Below are 13,891 nucleotides of genomic sequence, written 5' to 3' on the forward strand. Positions count from 1 at the left end.
AAAAAAAAATACAGACAACCTATGAAACTGTAAGTCTTAATGATGTTACCTAGGGAGTCGTGCAAGTAAAGAGGAGAACCAGGATCTCCAAGAAACATCACCATATTGTGGTTATCAAGGGTGATGAAGAATCACAAAAGTCTGAGAAAGAGCAACTGAAGAGGGAGGAGGGCAACCAGAGAGAAAGAGCTCAGTAGGAAGAGACAAGAGTGTATCAGTGAGAGAGCCACTGAGATGAGAACACAGAGCTGCCCAGTGGACCAATTTGGGGAAGAAAACTGTTGTCTTTACCAGTGGAAGAGAACTAAGGGGAGATAACTTTGTCATTTTTTCCCTATAAATGAGCAGGGAAGGGGAGGAAATGGAAAGAGAAGAAAGGTGGTAGCTGGAGGAGAGCGTAGTCCAGGAGTGAGGAAAAACTTGATGCTCGAAGGACAGGCTAGATAAAATTCAAGGTCAGCTGACAAGGTAATATTTTACACGTAATATAAAGTAAACATTGAAATAATAATCCTTGGAATCTCATAATCCTTTTTTGAAATTATGTTCTTAATCAAACAAAATTGATTCAAATACATTTGAGGATTGATTGCCTCTGACAATATCCCTAATTCTAAAGTGTGTTCTTGCCTGTGTGACACGCAAAACAAACAGCATTACCAAGCCCTTCTTTGCTGTCACTCTCTTTCCTCCCTCCTCCCCCTCATTCATAGGTAGGGTAGGTCAGCAGTGAATAATCCAGCTGAGTTCATTTGATGAGGACATGGCTCACTGGTCTTTTGCTCACTCCGGTTTTGACATTTGTGCATCTCTGGATAAGCCACCTCTTTGCTAGGGAAATGACCGCTTCTCTCCATCTCCACCTCCAGGTGCTTCGCTCAAACAGACGGTACTTCTTGGTTACTGCTCCTTGACTAGAAGAAACCTCATAATTGTCAGCATGAATCAAAAGCCAGTGTGGTGTCTAAATTGTTGCACTTTTTTTTTTTACAGACGTTAGTATGAAGGCTGAACAATATTGAGTCAAGTAAATTGCTAGGAAATTGTTAAAGTTCTTGCTGTCATTATTTCTGAAACACTTTCAATAGAGATACCTAAGCATATTAATTGGGATGACTCTATAAAATAAACATTATGCAAAAAAAGGCAATAAACCTTAGGATATTTGGGAAATTAAAATCTAATGTGAAAGTATCTTCAATTTAATTCATTCATTGCACAATTTAATTCATTTGTTCAAGATACCATGAGGAGTTGTGTGAAATGTATAATTGAATAAGAAACAGCTCCCACCATTGAAAAAGAAAACAAACAAGTATATGATTATTGACAACCACCTGCAACAGATACACACCCCCCCAAGAATTAGTTACTCTCCAAACACATCAAGCATTTCATATTTAGTATTGCTACAAAGTCTTTAAAAATTACTAAGTCACCCTTTCTCTAACCCTCTGTCTTTGGAATGTTACTCAGCCTTTACAGACAGCTTTCTGGGGAACTTTGGATCTCTATGTTAAGAATTAACCCTTTCTCCTCTCATTTTGCCACTATTTATCATTTTCCTGCTAATAAGTACATGTCTGTTCACTCCATGAGACTGTGAATACTTTGAAGACAGGCATGATATTTTATTTTTCTGTGATTCCCCTCAGTGTCTGGCCTAGTGCCTCACCCATAATGAGAATGAAATGTATTTTTGTGAACTAAATTATTTCATTGATCATCAGCCTGAGAAAGCTTAATGAAGGACAAGAAACCTAAATAATTGCTGGAGTACTGATAATATTGGCTAGAATTTATTCAACTTAGTCCAGGCCAGCAACTATGCTAAGGGCTATATAAACAGTATGTCTGATCCTTACTTTAATCCTCACAAGACCTCTTGGAGCTGTATTTTATTAAGTTTCTTCTAAAACGGAGAAAAGTGAGGGTAGTAAAGATTACTTAACATGATCAAGATTCCACATTTGCAAGGGATAGGTTTGAATATGGCCTAGGTCTAAATCAGTGTGGACTTGAATCTAGTTTTATCTAACTCAGTGCTTTACCTACCATTCAAGTTGCCTGTCATGGCGAGAAATGGCAGGAGCTTGTCCTCTATTGAGTATCTATTCCATATCAGAAATTGTGCAATTGCTCAATTTCTTTTATTTCACAAGATGCTTATTAAACTTTCAGGGGATAAACTCAAAGAGGCTTAAAGAGTGAAAGTAAATTGTTCAAGACACAGCTAGAAGTTGCAGAGCTGAAATTTCAACCCTAGGCTCACAGGGACAATTCAATGAGACTTTAGACACTAAGGCTGAGGTCTTTCCCACCTCCATCCCCATAATAGCTCAAGGCTTCCCTTCTCTGGATGCAGGGGAAGAAAGGTTTTGGAGGGTTTTCCCCTCATGACCAAGCAATTTTCTGACACCAGCTGTGGTTGTTGCTCAGTCACTCAGTCGTGTCCGACACTTTGTGACCCCATGGACTGCGGCATGCCAATCTTCCCTGCCCTTCATTATCTCCCAGAGTTTGCTCAAACTCATGTCCACTGAGTTGGTGATGCCATCCAGTCATCTCATCCTCTGTCGTCCCCTTCTCCTCCTGCCTTCAATCTTTCCCAGCATCAGGGTCTTTTCCAGTGAGTCAGCTCTTCACATCAGGTGGCCGAAGGATTGGAGCTTCAGCTTCAGCGTCAGTTTTTCCAATGAATATTCAGGGTTGATTTTCTTTAGGCTTGACTGGTTTGATCTTCTTGCTGTCTAAGGGATTCTCAAGAGTCTTTTCTAGCACCACAGTTTGAAAGCATCAATTCTTCAGTGCTCAGCCTTCTTTACAGTCCAGCTCTCACAACCGTACATGACTGTTGCCTACCAGAAGATAGGATCAGGCTTCACAGGTTAAGAACTCAGTCCCACAAGACTGCCCTCAGCCCGACTTCAGATGCCGGTCAGAAGCCCCTATGACAGCCTGGGCTTTTGACTGATTGGCTCGGTTCCAACAACTCCTTCTTTGAATTCAATTAATTTGCTAGAGCAACTCACAGAACACAGGGAAACATTTTACCTATTGGGTCACTGGTTTATTATAAAAAGACATAACTAGGAAGAGCCCAATGGAAGAGACAGGGAAAGGCACACAGGAAAGAGCGGATTTCCATGCTCTTTCTGGGCTCAACACTCTCTCCAATTGTCCACTTGTTCACCAGTGCTGAAGCTCTCCTAACACTGTGCTTTGAGGTATTTATGGTGGCTTGATGTTGTTTTAGTCGTTAAGTCATGTTGGACTCTTTTGCAACCTCAGACTGTAGCCCACCAGGCTCCTCTGTCCTTGGGATTCTCCAGGCAAGAATACTGGAGGGGGTTGCCAGGCCCTTCTCCAGGGGATCTTCCTGACTCATGGATCGAACCCTTGTCTCCTGCATTGGCAGGCAGCTGCTTTACCACTGATCCACTGGGCAAGTCCAGAGGCTTCATTACATAGACATAATTGATTGAATCAATTGATGACTGAAATCAATCTCCAGCCTCTTTCTCTCCCAAGAGGTTGGGTTGGAATGGAAAGTTCCAGTCCTCTAATCTTTTGGTTCACTCCCCAGGCAACCAGCCCTCAACCTTAGGAGTGTTCCAAAAGTCATCTCATTAATTTAACAATAGACACTTTTACTGCTCTTATCACTTAAGAAATTCCAAAGGTTTCAGGATGTCTGTTCCACAAACTGGGAAGAAGACCAAATGTACATGTCTTGTTATAAATCTCAGTATCACAGGAAGCCAGTCTCCTGAGGACTTCCAGGCACTCAGTGGGGGTGCCTCTGGGGAATTCAACCCAGAAGCTGTTGTCCGCCTGGAATTACACACCTCTACTTCCTCCCTACCTAAATCATAAAGAAACTGACATTTTCTCCCCTCAGTTCTTCCCCCAGATTTCCACCTCTCTTTAGTAGCATATTGTTTAACTTCCATGTATTTTTATTTCTTACAGTGTTATTTTTTTTCCTTCAATCTACCTCTCTTTAAACTGCTCTCTTCCTCATAGATTTTATTTTTCCTTTTTACTGTTCTTTCAAATTTTACTTTTGCAAGATTTTTCCAACCAAGTTTGCAGATTGTGCCCTATTTGTTGAGCTTCCCAGGTGGCACTAGCAGTAAAGAACCCACCTGCCAATGCTGGAGATGTAAGAGACATGGGTCAATCAATCCTTGAGTCAGGAAGATCCCCCTGGAGTGGGAAATGGCAACTGACTCCAGTATTCTTGCCTGGAGAATTCAATGGACAGAGGAAGCTGGCAGCCTAAACAAAGTCCAAAGAGTCAGACATGACTGAAGCGACTTAGCACACATGCCCTATTCATTATATATTTTTCTCTAAGGGAGCAAGTGGGGAAACTGGGGGCGGTAGTGAATTGGAGTGAGGAATTATTACCCTCAACCAACACAAGGAATGCTATAACTTCCAGTAGTAACCCCAGCATAAAGAGTTGAATGCAGAAAGTGGGGACTAATTTTAATGTCTCAGATCAGAAAAAGTTGCAAGCAGGAGTAAGAATTTGTTCAGGACGATGAAACAGGAGTTTGATTTCAAACTAGGTAACAGGCAGAACATGACTAGAGGGTAGAGTGAGCCTGAGGTGGTGAGATTATACAGGGACAGGAAAACAGATGACTCACTTTTTGCTAGTTGTGAAGGGTGATGGCAGAAGGAACTTGAGAAGAGTCAAGGCTAAGAGAGAAGGGAGCTGATTGAAAGGGAAGCACAAAGAGCACTGAGGCCCTAGATATTTCTGTTTGAGAAAGTAAGCTTTGCACCCTCTCTGCTTTCCCAACAAGGAATTAAAACATGTTTAACTCAGTAATTATCCCCAGTATCATGAGTGGGTGTCCTAAAGAATAAGCATGTTTTATGTAGCTTATAGTCATTTGTTTGGCCAAATTATGAGATCACACACTGACAGAGAATCAGACTCAGGCTAATGAATATACACATTTAAAAAATATTGGTCTTAAACTGAAAAACAATTGAGATGTTTAAATGTTAAGACATAAATCAGAAGGTTAGAACAAGTTCATTCCAAGTGATTACAGCTCAAATCTTGAATGAATGACCTGCCTAATGACCTTCCATGAGGCTTCATTTTTCAGAAATTATATTGCTTGTCATTTATATGAAAGATGCCCTTCTTTAAACCTAATCTTAATCATTCACTTTTTTTTTCTGCTTCAGAAATGTAGTGTTTAAGCTTAATCTTTTTTTCTTTTTTTTCATTTTTAATGATCTCCCATAGTAGGATTTCTTCTTTGGGTTTGATATGATTCATTTGGATCAGCATTGTAGAAAACCTCCAAGGTGAGGGTGTTTCTGGGTCTTGCAACCATTCAGAGAACACTTGCCTGCAGGTTGAGGACTCAGCGGCACTTTTTCACAATTTTTCCCTCCTGTAGCTCACAATATTATTTTCTTTCCTCTTCATCTGCTATGTGTTTCTCTATAGTTCATTTCTCCCCCATGGTGACTCAAATGAAATTCGGCAGTCTCTGCTCCATAGCTTCCTATTATTTCTTCCTTTCTGTTGCAGGATTTCCATCTCTTTTCTGATAGTTCAGTGGGTGAAGTACCTCCCTCTGAAGAGCTGTAAGCCCTTCTATCGAGCACTTAGTTTAATTACCACCTATGTAATTTCATATTAAATTGTCTCTTTGACTCAGTAGACTGTGAGTCTCCTGAGAGCAGGAGCCAATCTTTTATTTTTATATCCTCTATAACTGGAACAATGCTGTCACACAGGAGGTTAGCAATGAACGCTTAGGAACATTTGTGAATCCAGAGTGAAAGGGCTTTGGTGGAGTTGCCTCCCTTGTGATACGGACAAAGCATTTAGCATTTTTCCGACTTGTTTCTTCACAGTCTCTTGTAGTTACTTTGATTGAGATGAAGTTGTGTAAAGCACTTTGTACACTGTAAAGCAGCGGTCCCCAACATTTTTGTCACCAGGGACTGGTTTCACAGCACGGACAGGGTGATGAGTGGGTCAGGATGATCCAAGTGTATTACATTTATTGTGCACTTTTATTTCTATTAATATTACATCAGCTCCACCTCAGATCATCAGGCATTTGTCCACAGAGGTTGGGGGCCCCTGATGTAAATAAAATATATAAACAAGCACGCTACTGTGTTAACTCTAGGTTTGATGTTGGGAAAAAAAATACAAGGAATAGTGCAAACCCGTGGTTCCCACACCAGGGTGATTTTGCCTTCACAGGGTCACTTGGGAATGTGTGGAGGGATATTTAGTTCTCATTTCTGGGTGAGGGAAGAGTACTGGCTACTGGTACCTAGTGATTAGGAACCAGGGATGCTGCTACACATCATACAATGCACTGAAAAGCCCCCACAATTAAGAGTCACCAGGCACAAATTGTCAAAAGGGCCAAGGCTGAGAAACCCTGGGTCAAACTTCAAAACATATCATAGGCAAAACACTTTTCTTAATATATCTGCTGCTAGACAATTGCCTGAGTTTTAGCTTTCTTATACATAAATAGGACTCCTCATATTAAAGTATTTATAATTATCTTTTATAATATAAATGTGTTTGCTTACTCTTTGTTTAGTCTCCTAGAAACAGTAATCTACATATGGGAGAAACTTTTGGTTTTCTCTTTCTTTAAGCTCACAATGGGCTTCTACTTTCCTAGTCCCCTTATACATAGACAGGCCTTCCTGACTAGTTTTAACCAATGCTTTGTGAATAGAAGTTATGTGAGTCCCTTAGGGCCAAAGCATTGAACAGCTGTTACAAAACCACCCTCTTCTCTTCTGCTCTGGTCTGGTGATTACAGAAGCAGCCTGGATTCCAGAACCTCCCATGGTAGACAGCTACCTAGAAACTCACCCAGATCCACATCAGATTTTATATGAGCAAAAATAAACCCTTTCTAGGTTAAGCCACCACCATTTGAGGCTTATTTGTTAAAGAAATTTAACTCAGAGACACATGACTACTACACTAATGAAACTGAGAACAGTTTTGGTTGCATTGAGCACTTTATACTCAACTTGAACCATTACTGGAATAGAACTTGACCTCATTCAATATTTTAATGCATAATTGTTGGAAGAAAGAAAAAGAAAATCATTGTCCCATGGTCTTGCTTTTCAGAGTGAAAGTGAAAAGTTAAAGTGTTAGTCACTAGCCATGTCTGACTCTTTGTGACCCCATGAACTATAGCCCTCCAGGCTCCTCTGTCCATGGGATTTTCCAGGCAAGAATATTGGCAAGCGTAGCCATTCCCTTCTCCAGGGGATCTTCCCAACCCATGCATCAAACTCAGGTCTCCTGCACTGTAAGCAGATCAGATTCTTTAGCATCTGAGCCACCAGGGAAGCCCCAATTATGTCCAGTTATGTCAAATACACTAGTTCCAGACTCATGGTTTTCAAAGGTCAGAGTCTAGAAATTTGGACTAAAATATTTTGTGATATGTAATCCTTCAACCACCAACACATATTTAAATAATGTATAGCAAATCTTGAAAGTCCCTTGAAATTCTCACTGATTCAAAATGCCATAACTGCAGATCCTGGACAATCCACTGCTGAGACTTCAGGGTCTTTTGCTACAAGAAAAGTCCTGGATTAATTAGTTATGAGTTCCAGGATATATTTCTGTCCCTGTTGAGTTGGAAGGAATTCTCAAAGCTTGCGCTCTTGCAGCCAAACAGTTTCAGTTGTTATGGGTGATAGAGGATTGTTTCAGTTCAGTTCAGTTCAGTCCTTCAGTCGCGTCCAACTCTTTGCAACCCCATAAATCGCAGCATGCCAGGCCTCCCTGTCCATCACCAACTCCCGGAGTTCACTCAGACTCATGTCCATTGAGTCAGTGATGCCATCCAGCCATCTCATCCTGGGTGGTCCCCTTTTCCTTTTGCCCGCAATCCCTCCCAGCATCAGTCTTTTTCAATGAGTCAACTCTTCGCATGAGGTGGCCAAAGTATTGGAGTTTCAGCTTTAGCATTATTCCCTCCAAAGAAATCCCAGGGCTGATCTCCTTCAGAATGGACTGATTGGATCTCCTTGCAGTCCAAGGGACTCTCAAGAGTCTTCTCCAACACCACAGTTCAAATGCATCAATTCTTTGGTACTCAGCCTTCTTCACAGTCCAACTCTCACATCCCATACATGACCACAGGAAAAACCATAGCCTTGGCTAGACGGACCTTAGTCGGCAAAGTAATATCTCTGCTTTTGAATATACTGTCTAGGTTGGTCATAACTTTTCTTCCAAGGAGTAAGCGTCTTTTAATTTCATGGCTGCAGTCACCATCTGCAGTGATTCTGGAGCCCAAAAAAATAAAATCTGACACTGTTTCCCCATCTATTTCCCATGAAGTGATGGGACCAGATGCCATGATCTTCATTTTCTGAATGTTGAGCTTTAAGCCAACTTTTCCACTCTCCTCTTTCACTTTCATCAAGAGGCTTTTTAGTTCCTCTTCACTTTCTGCCATAAGAGTGGTGTCATCTACATATTTGAGGTGATTGATATTTCTCCCAGCAATCTTGATTCCAGCTTGTGTTTCTTCCAGTCCAGCGTTTCTCATGATGTACTCTACATATAAGTTAAATAAGCAGGGTGACAATATACAACCTTGAGGTACTCCTTTTCCTATTTGGAACCAGTCTGTTTTCCATGTTCTGTTCTAACTGATGCTTCTTGACCTGCATACAGATTTCTCAAGAGGCAGGTCAGGTGATCTGGTATTCCCAGAGGATTGTTTACTTGTCGCCTTTAAGCTACTAACTGATGAGGGCTGGCGTCTGTAGTACTGAAGTGTGAGTAGCAGGGATTCTGGAATCAGATGTCTGGAACCTACCACCTCTTACTGTATCATGGGCTTATCCCCTCATCTGTAAAATATGGATAATAAGAGTACCCATATTATAGAGCTGGGCAGCTAAATAGTTATTATACGTGTGTGCACTCAGTCACGTCCAACTCTGCAACCCCACGGACTGTAGCCCACCAGGCTCGTCTGTCCGTGGGATTGCCCAGGCAAGAAATACTGGAGTGGGTTGCCATTTTCTTCTCCAGATAATCTCTCCAACCCAGGGATTGAACCTGGGTCTCTCTTGTCTCCTTCATTAACAGGCAGATCTTTTACCCACTTGTACCATCTGGGAAGACCCAAATAGATGTGATATGGTTTACAATAATATTTGTCAAGAGCAAATGTTCAATCAAGGTGAACTTACATTATCTACAATGACTTTGAACTAGTATCCACGAATAGTTTCTTCAAAGTGCTTCATGCATTAACTAGACAAGCAATTACTGTTCTCAAGGGGGTTCTATGCTTTACCAACTGAACATTTCAAAATGTATTCAAAAGATAAAGAGTTTAAAAACATCGCATAATCTGTGTTGAAATGTGCCTTTTCTGTTGTAAAATTTTCTATTAAACCATACAGGAGAAGGCAAGATTTGTATATTCATATTTTCTCAAATGAATGGTTCAGAATATTTAACAAAATGCCAGAAAAGAGGCTTTTGATAAATAGTCTTTCTCCTATCACTTCCATTTCCTTATAAAATCTCCAGGCAATTGAATAAAAAATTGGAATGACTAGTTTAGACATGAAAAATCATACTGAAAATTAAAAATCTGATAAATTGATTTAAAAATGGCCTTTGGTGGATTCGAAGTGGATATTCAATTTAATATAAGGATTAGTCATAAAGCTGATGATGGTACTTTCCCTGGAAGACTGTGTCAACTAACTCTGAAGAAAGTTAAAAGTTTATTCCTGCCCCCACACAACTGTAGGGCCTCCACAAGAGTCTGCAATGTAAAGTACCAGAAATCTCCTACAAACTGAGAAAAGATTATAATTGCATTTGGCTCTATGATCTCATGAATATTAGATTATCCTGCACAATATAGAAACAGAATGCAGTAAGGAGAATTGTCCAAACTAGCTAGAATTTCATTTATATTTTGCCAAGCTATTCTACAATAACCATTGAAAATTATATGAAAGGAACATGGAATTAAAATTATAATTGTTACATAGCAGTATATAACCTATGGGAAAATAGTGAAAAATTTCATTGAAATACCTAAAATATTTGTTACATTTACAATTACTTAAAATTATGCTAATAATAAGGGAAATTTGTGCTTTTGTTCTAATCATATATTACTGCAGACATTTAAGAAGAATGAGAGACTGAGAATTTAAATGGAAGTGCAGACATAAAAATTGCTTACACACGCACAGCAAAGAAACTGACAAGAAAGGAACACAGTACCAGCTATTCAATAGCTTCTTAAAGTAAAATCTATTTTTAGTATATTCTATACATTTATTAAATGTACTGCATATTTATGAATATTATCTTTATATCACGTTGTGCAGAAAGCAGAGCATATATTTTTAACTCCACTTACACCTGAGAGAATATAGACCGAGATGCTGTGATCTTTGAGATCACTTAAGAAGTGACACAGCTAGAAATCTCTCTAAACCCTGTCTTTATTTCTTCCAAGATCACAAATTTAGTTAACGGAGAAATCTAAAATGTGGACTCAAGTCTAGGAATAGGGTCTAGTGGCCTTTCAATATTGACTCATGAAAAATATTTTATTGAATTATAGTTGATTTATAATGTTGTGTTAATTTGTGGTATACAGCAATATTCAGTGATACAGGCATGTATTCTTTTTCATATTCTTTTCCACTATGGTTTATTACAGGATAGTGAATATATTTCTCTGTGCTATACATTAGGACCTTGTTGTTTATCCATTTTATATACTATAGTTTGTATGTGCTAATCTCAAACTTCTAATTAATACTCCCTCCCACCCCCTTTCCCTTTTGTAACTATAAGGTTTTTTTTTCACTATCTCAATGAATTTGTTTCATTTTTCATTTGTATCGTATCTTAGATTCCACCTAGAAGTGATATGGTATTTGTCTTTCTTTTTCTGACTTACTTCACTTGGTAATAATAACCTCTAGGTCCATCCACATTGCTGCAAATGTCATTACTTTGTTCTTTTTTTATAGCTGAGTATATATACAGTAGTATATTTTCTACTGTGTTTGTATATATATACATATACAATATATATATATATATATATATATATATACATGTAAGGGCTTCCCAGGTGGTGCAGTGGTGAAAAATCCACCTGAAAATGCAGGAGATGCAAGACACATGAGTTCTGTCCCTAGGTTGAGACAATCCCCTGGAGGCAGAAACGGCAGCCCACTCCACTATTCTTGCCTAAAAACTCCTATGAACAGAGGAACCTGGCAAGCTACAGTCCATGGGTTGCAAAGACAAAACTGAGCATACACATATGTGATATATATTCATCTATTGATGGACATTTAGGTTGCTTTTATGTGTTGGCTGTTATAAATAGTGCTGCTATGAACATTGGGGTGCATGTGTCTTTTTCCAGGCACACATTCTTTTGGTCTCTTTTTTCCCAGGTCACACATTCTTGACGTTGGTCCAAGTCCAACATCAATGAAGTGGGAAAATATCCTCTACTTTCCAGGGGGGAAAGAAGAAGTATTTTCTGAAAATAAAATCTAATTTTTCACACTTATGCTATATTTAATTTTTCAGGGGGTTCTTTTGGGTGATTTTCTATTTCTATTTTTTGCAATCATATTTTTTATTTCCAAGAAATTCTTCTTTGCTTTTTGCTCCACTTTATAACAGGATTATTTTCTTTTTAAATAAAAAGATCTGCCAAGTCCAGCCAACTCCAGTCAAACCTTATGGAGCCCCAGCCAATTACAGCCTAGTGAGCAAGAAAATGAATACTTGTTTTTGTATAACACTGAGCTCTAAAGAAGTTTGTTATTGTCATATTATTGTCATAGTAATAACTAATACAAGATGAAAATACAAAATTCAAAAGAAACAAAAAAGACTCAGTCTAAGATTTTAAGTAGCCAAATACTAAAAGTCTCACAACGAGAAAACAAAGAAAATAAAGGGGGAGAATTTAGAAAAGAAATAATGCAAGAAAAATTTCCAGAACTCATTGACAAAAATTTCCATCTTGAAAGAGCTCAAAATAAAAAAAAAAAAAGAAAAGAAAAGAAAGAAAGAAAGAGCTCAATAATTACAAAAATATTCACACCGGCGCAGATATAGATTTTCAGAAAATCAAGAATAAAGAGGAGGCTAAAACTTTCCATACAAAATAATAGTTTACATTAGAAAAAAGGTTGAGCAGAAGGGCATTAGATTTGATAAACCAATGCTGAAAGCAAGAATTCAATAAACAAATGCCTTTGAAATTAAAATTGAGAGGGTAAAAATTCTAATCTAGAATCATAACTGTTCAACCATTAAATCAAAGATAAGAGTAGAATAATAGCATTTTCAGGCATGTAAGGACTTAAATATTTACTTTCAAAGGACCTTCTCTCAGAAGTTACTAAAAAACATGCTCCAGTTAAGATGAGGTAGACTTGGGGTCCAAGATGTCAGAGCTCCAACATATAAAAGAAATGAAGGAGGTTTCCAGAATAACAGCAAAGGAAAATTCCAGAACAATAGTTGTGCAGCCAGTCTAAAAGCTTTCAGTCCAAATTAGGGAAAGGATGAATATCCAGCATGAATATCTTCACTGAAAATCATGGAGCTAATAGTTTACCTGATATACTATTTTATGAGAGATTTTACAGGTCTTTTTGAGAGTTTAGGGGAGATATCAGAATAAAGACAGAACATGAAGAAACAATACATTATTACTTATAAGGAAAAAAAGAAAACCAAGGTCCTTTTGAAAGGACTGTTTTGGAAATATGTGTTCTAAGTCACTTCAGTCGTGTTGAACTCTTTCAAGCTTATGGACTATAGGTTCCTCTGTCCATGGGATTCTCCAGGCAAGGTACTGGAGTGGATTGCCGTTTACTCCTTCAGAGGATATTCCCCACCCAGGGATCGAACCCACATCTCGTAGGTCTCCTGCATTGGGAGATGGGTTCTTTACCACTAGTGCCATCTGGGAAGCCCATTGGAAATATACTACATTCCGTTAAGTATATTTACACACACAATATTTTTACTTCACATTTGAATTATGCATGCCACATGACTTAGTTTGATTTCTTCAGAAATTCACTCAAAATAGTTTCAAGTGTAAGTAGTTTATTTGGAAAGTGAAGGAGACACTGGCGTGGAGGCAAGGAGGTGAGAGGAAAGAAAAGCTCACAAAACAAGGGAAATCAAAAAGCAACTGCAAACTGCCTTCTGTAGCCCAAAAGGCTTCATCAAAATAACTTTAAAATCAACTGTGTTTACCAATATTTTATAGATTTCTCTGTGTATTCAGGTAGGATTCATTTACTTTTTCTCCAGTGAGCTACCCCACTATTTAAATATATAAATCATAGCTCATTTTTCCCTTTTCTTTTGTTTCTACTTTTTTCCCTTTTACAGTCAAAGATGATGCATTGTACGTGATCTTGTGAGCATTTGTAAAAAGTTGAGTTTTGTTTCTGGCTTTAGTTTTTGTTTTTAGCATAGATATGGGATTACTAAGTGTGATGGTTTATGTTATGAGTCAACTTGCGGAGGCTACAGTACCCAGATACTGGTCAAACATATCTGGATGTTGCTTTGAAGATATTTCTTAGATGAACTTAACATTTAAGTCAGTAAACTCTGAGTGAAGCAGATCACCTTCCATAATGTAGTTGGACCTCATTTAAATAGTTAAAAGACTTAAGTAAAAGACTGACCTCCCTTGAGAAAGTGGAATTCTAGCAACAGGCTGCCTTCAGGTTTAAGCTGCAGAATCAAGTCTTTCCAGGTCTCTATCCTGCCAGCCTGTCCCACACATTTTGGACTTGCCAACCTCTATAA

Source organism: Ovis aries, chromosome 8, assembly GCF_016772045.2.
Source record: "Ovis aries strain OAR_USU_Benz2616 breed Rambouillet chromosome 8, ARS-UI_Ramb_v3.0, whole genome shotgun sequence".
Lineage (NCBI taxonomy): Eukaryota > Metazoa > Chordata > Mammalia > Artiodactyla > Bovidae > Ovis > Ovis aries.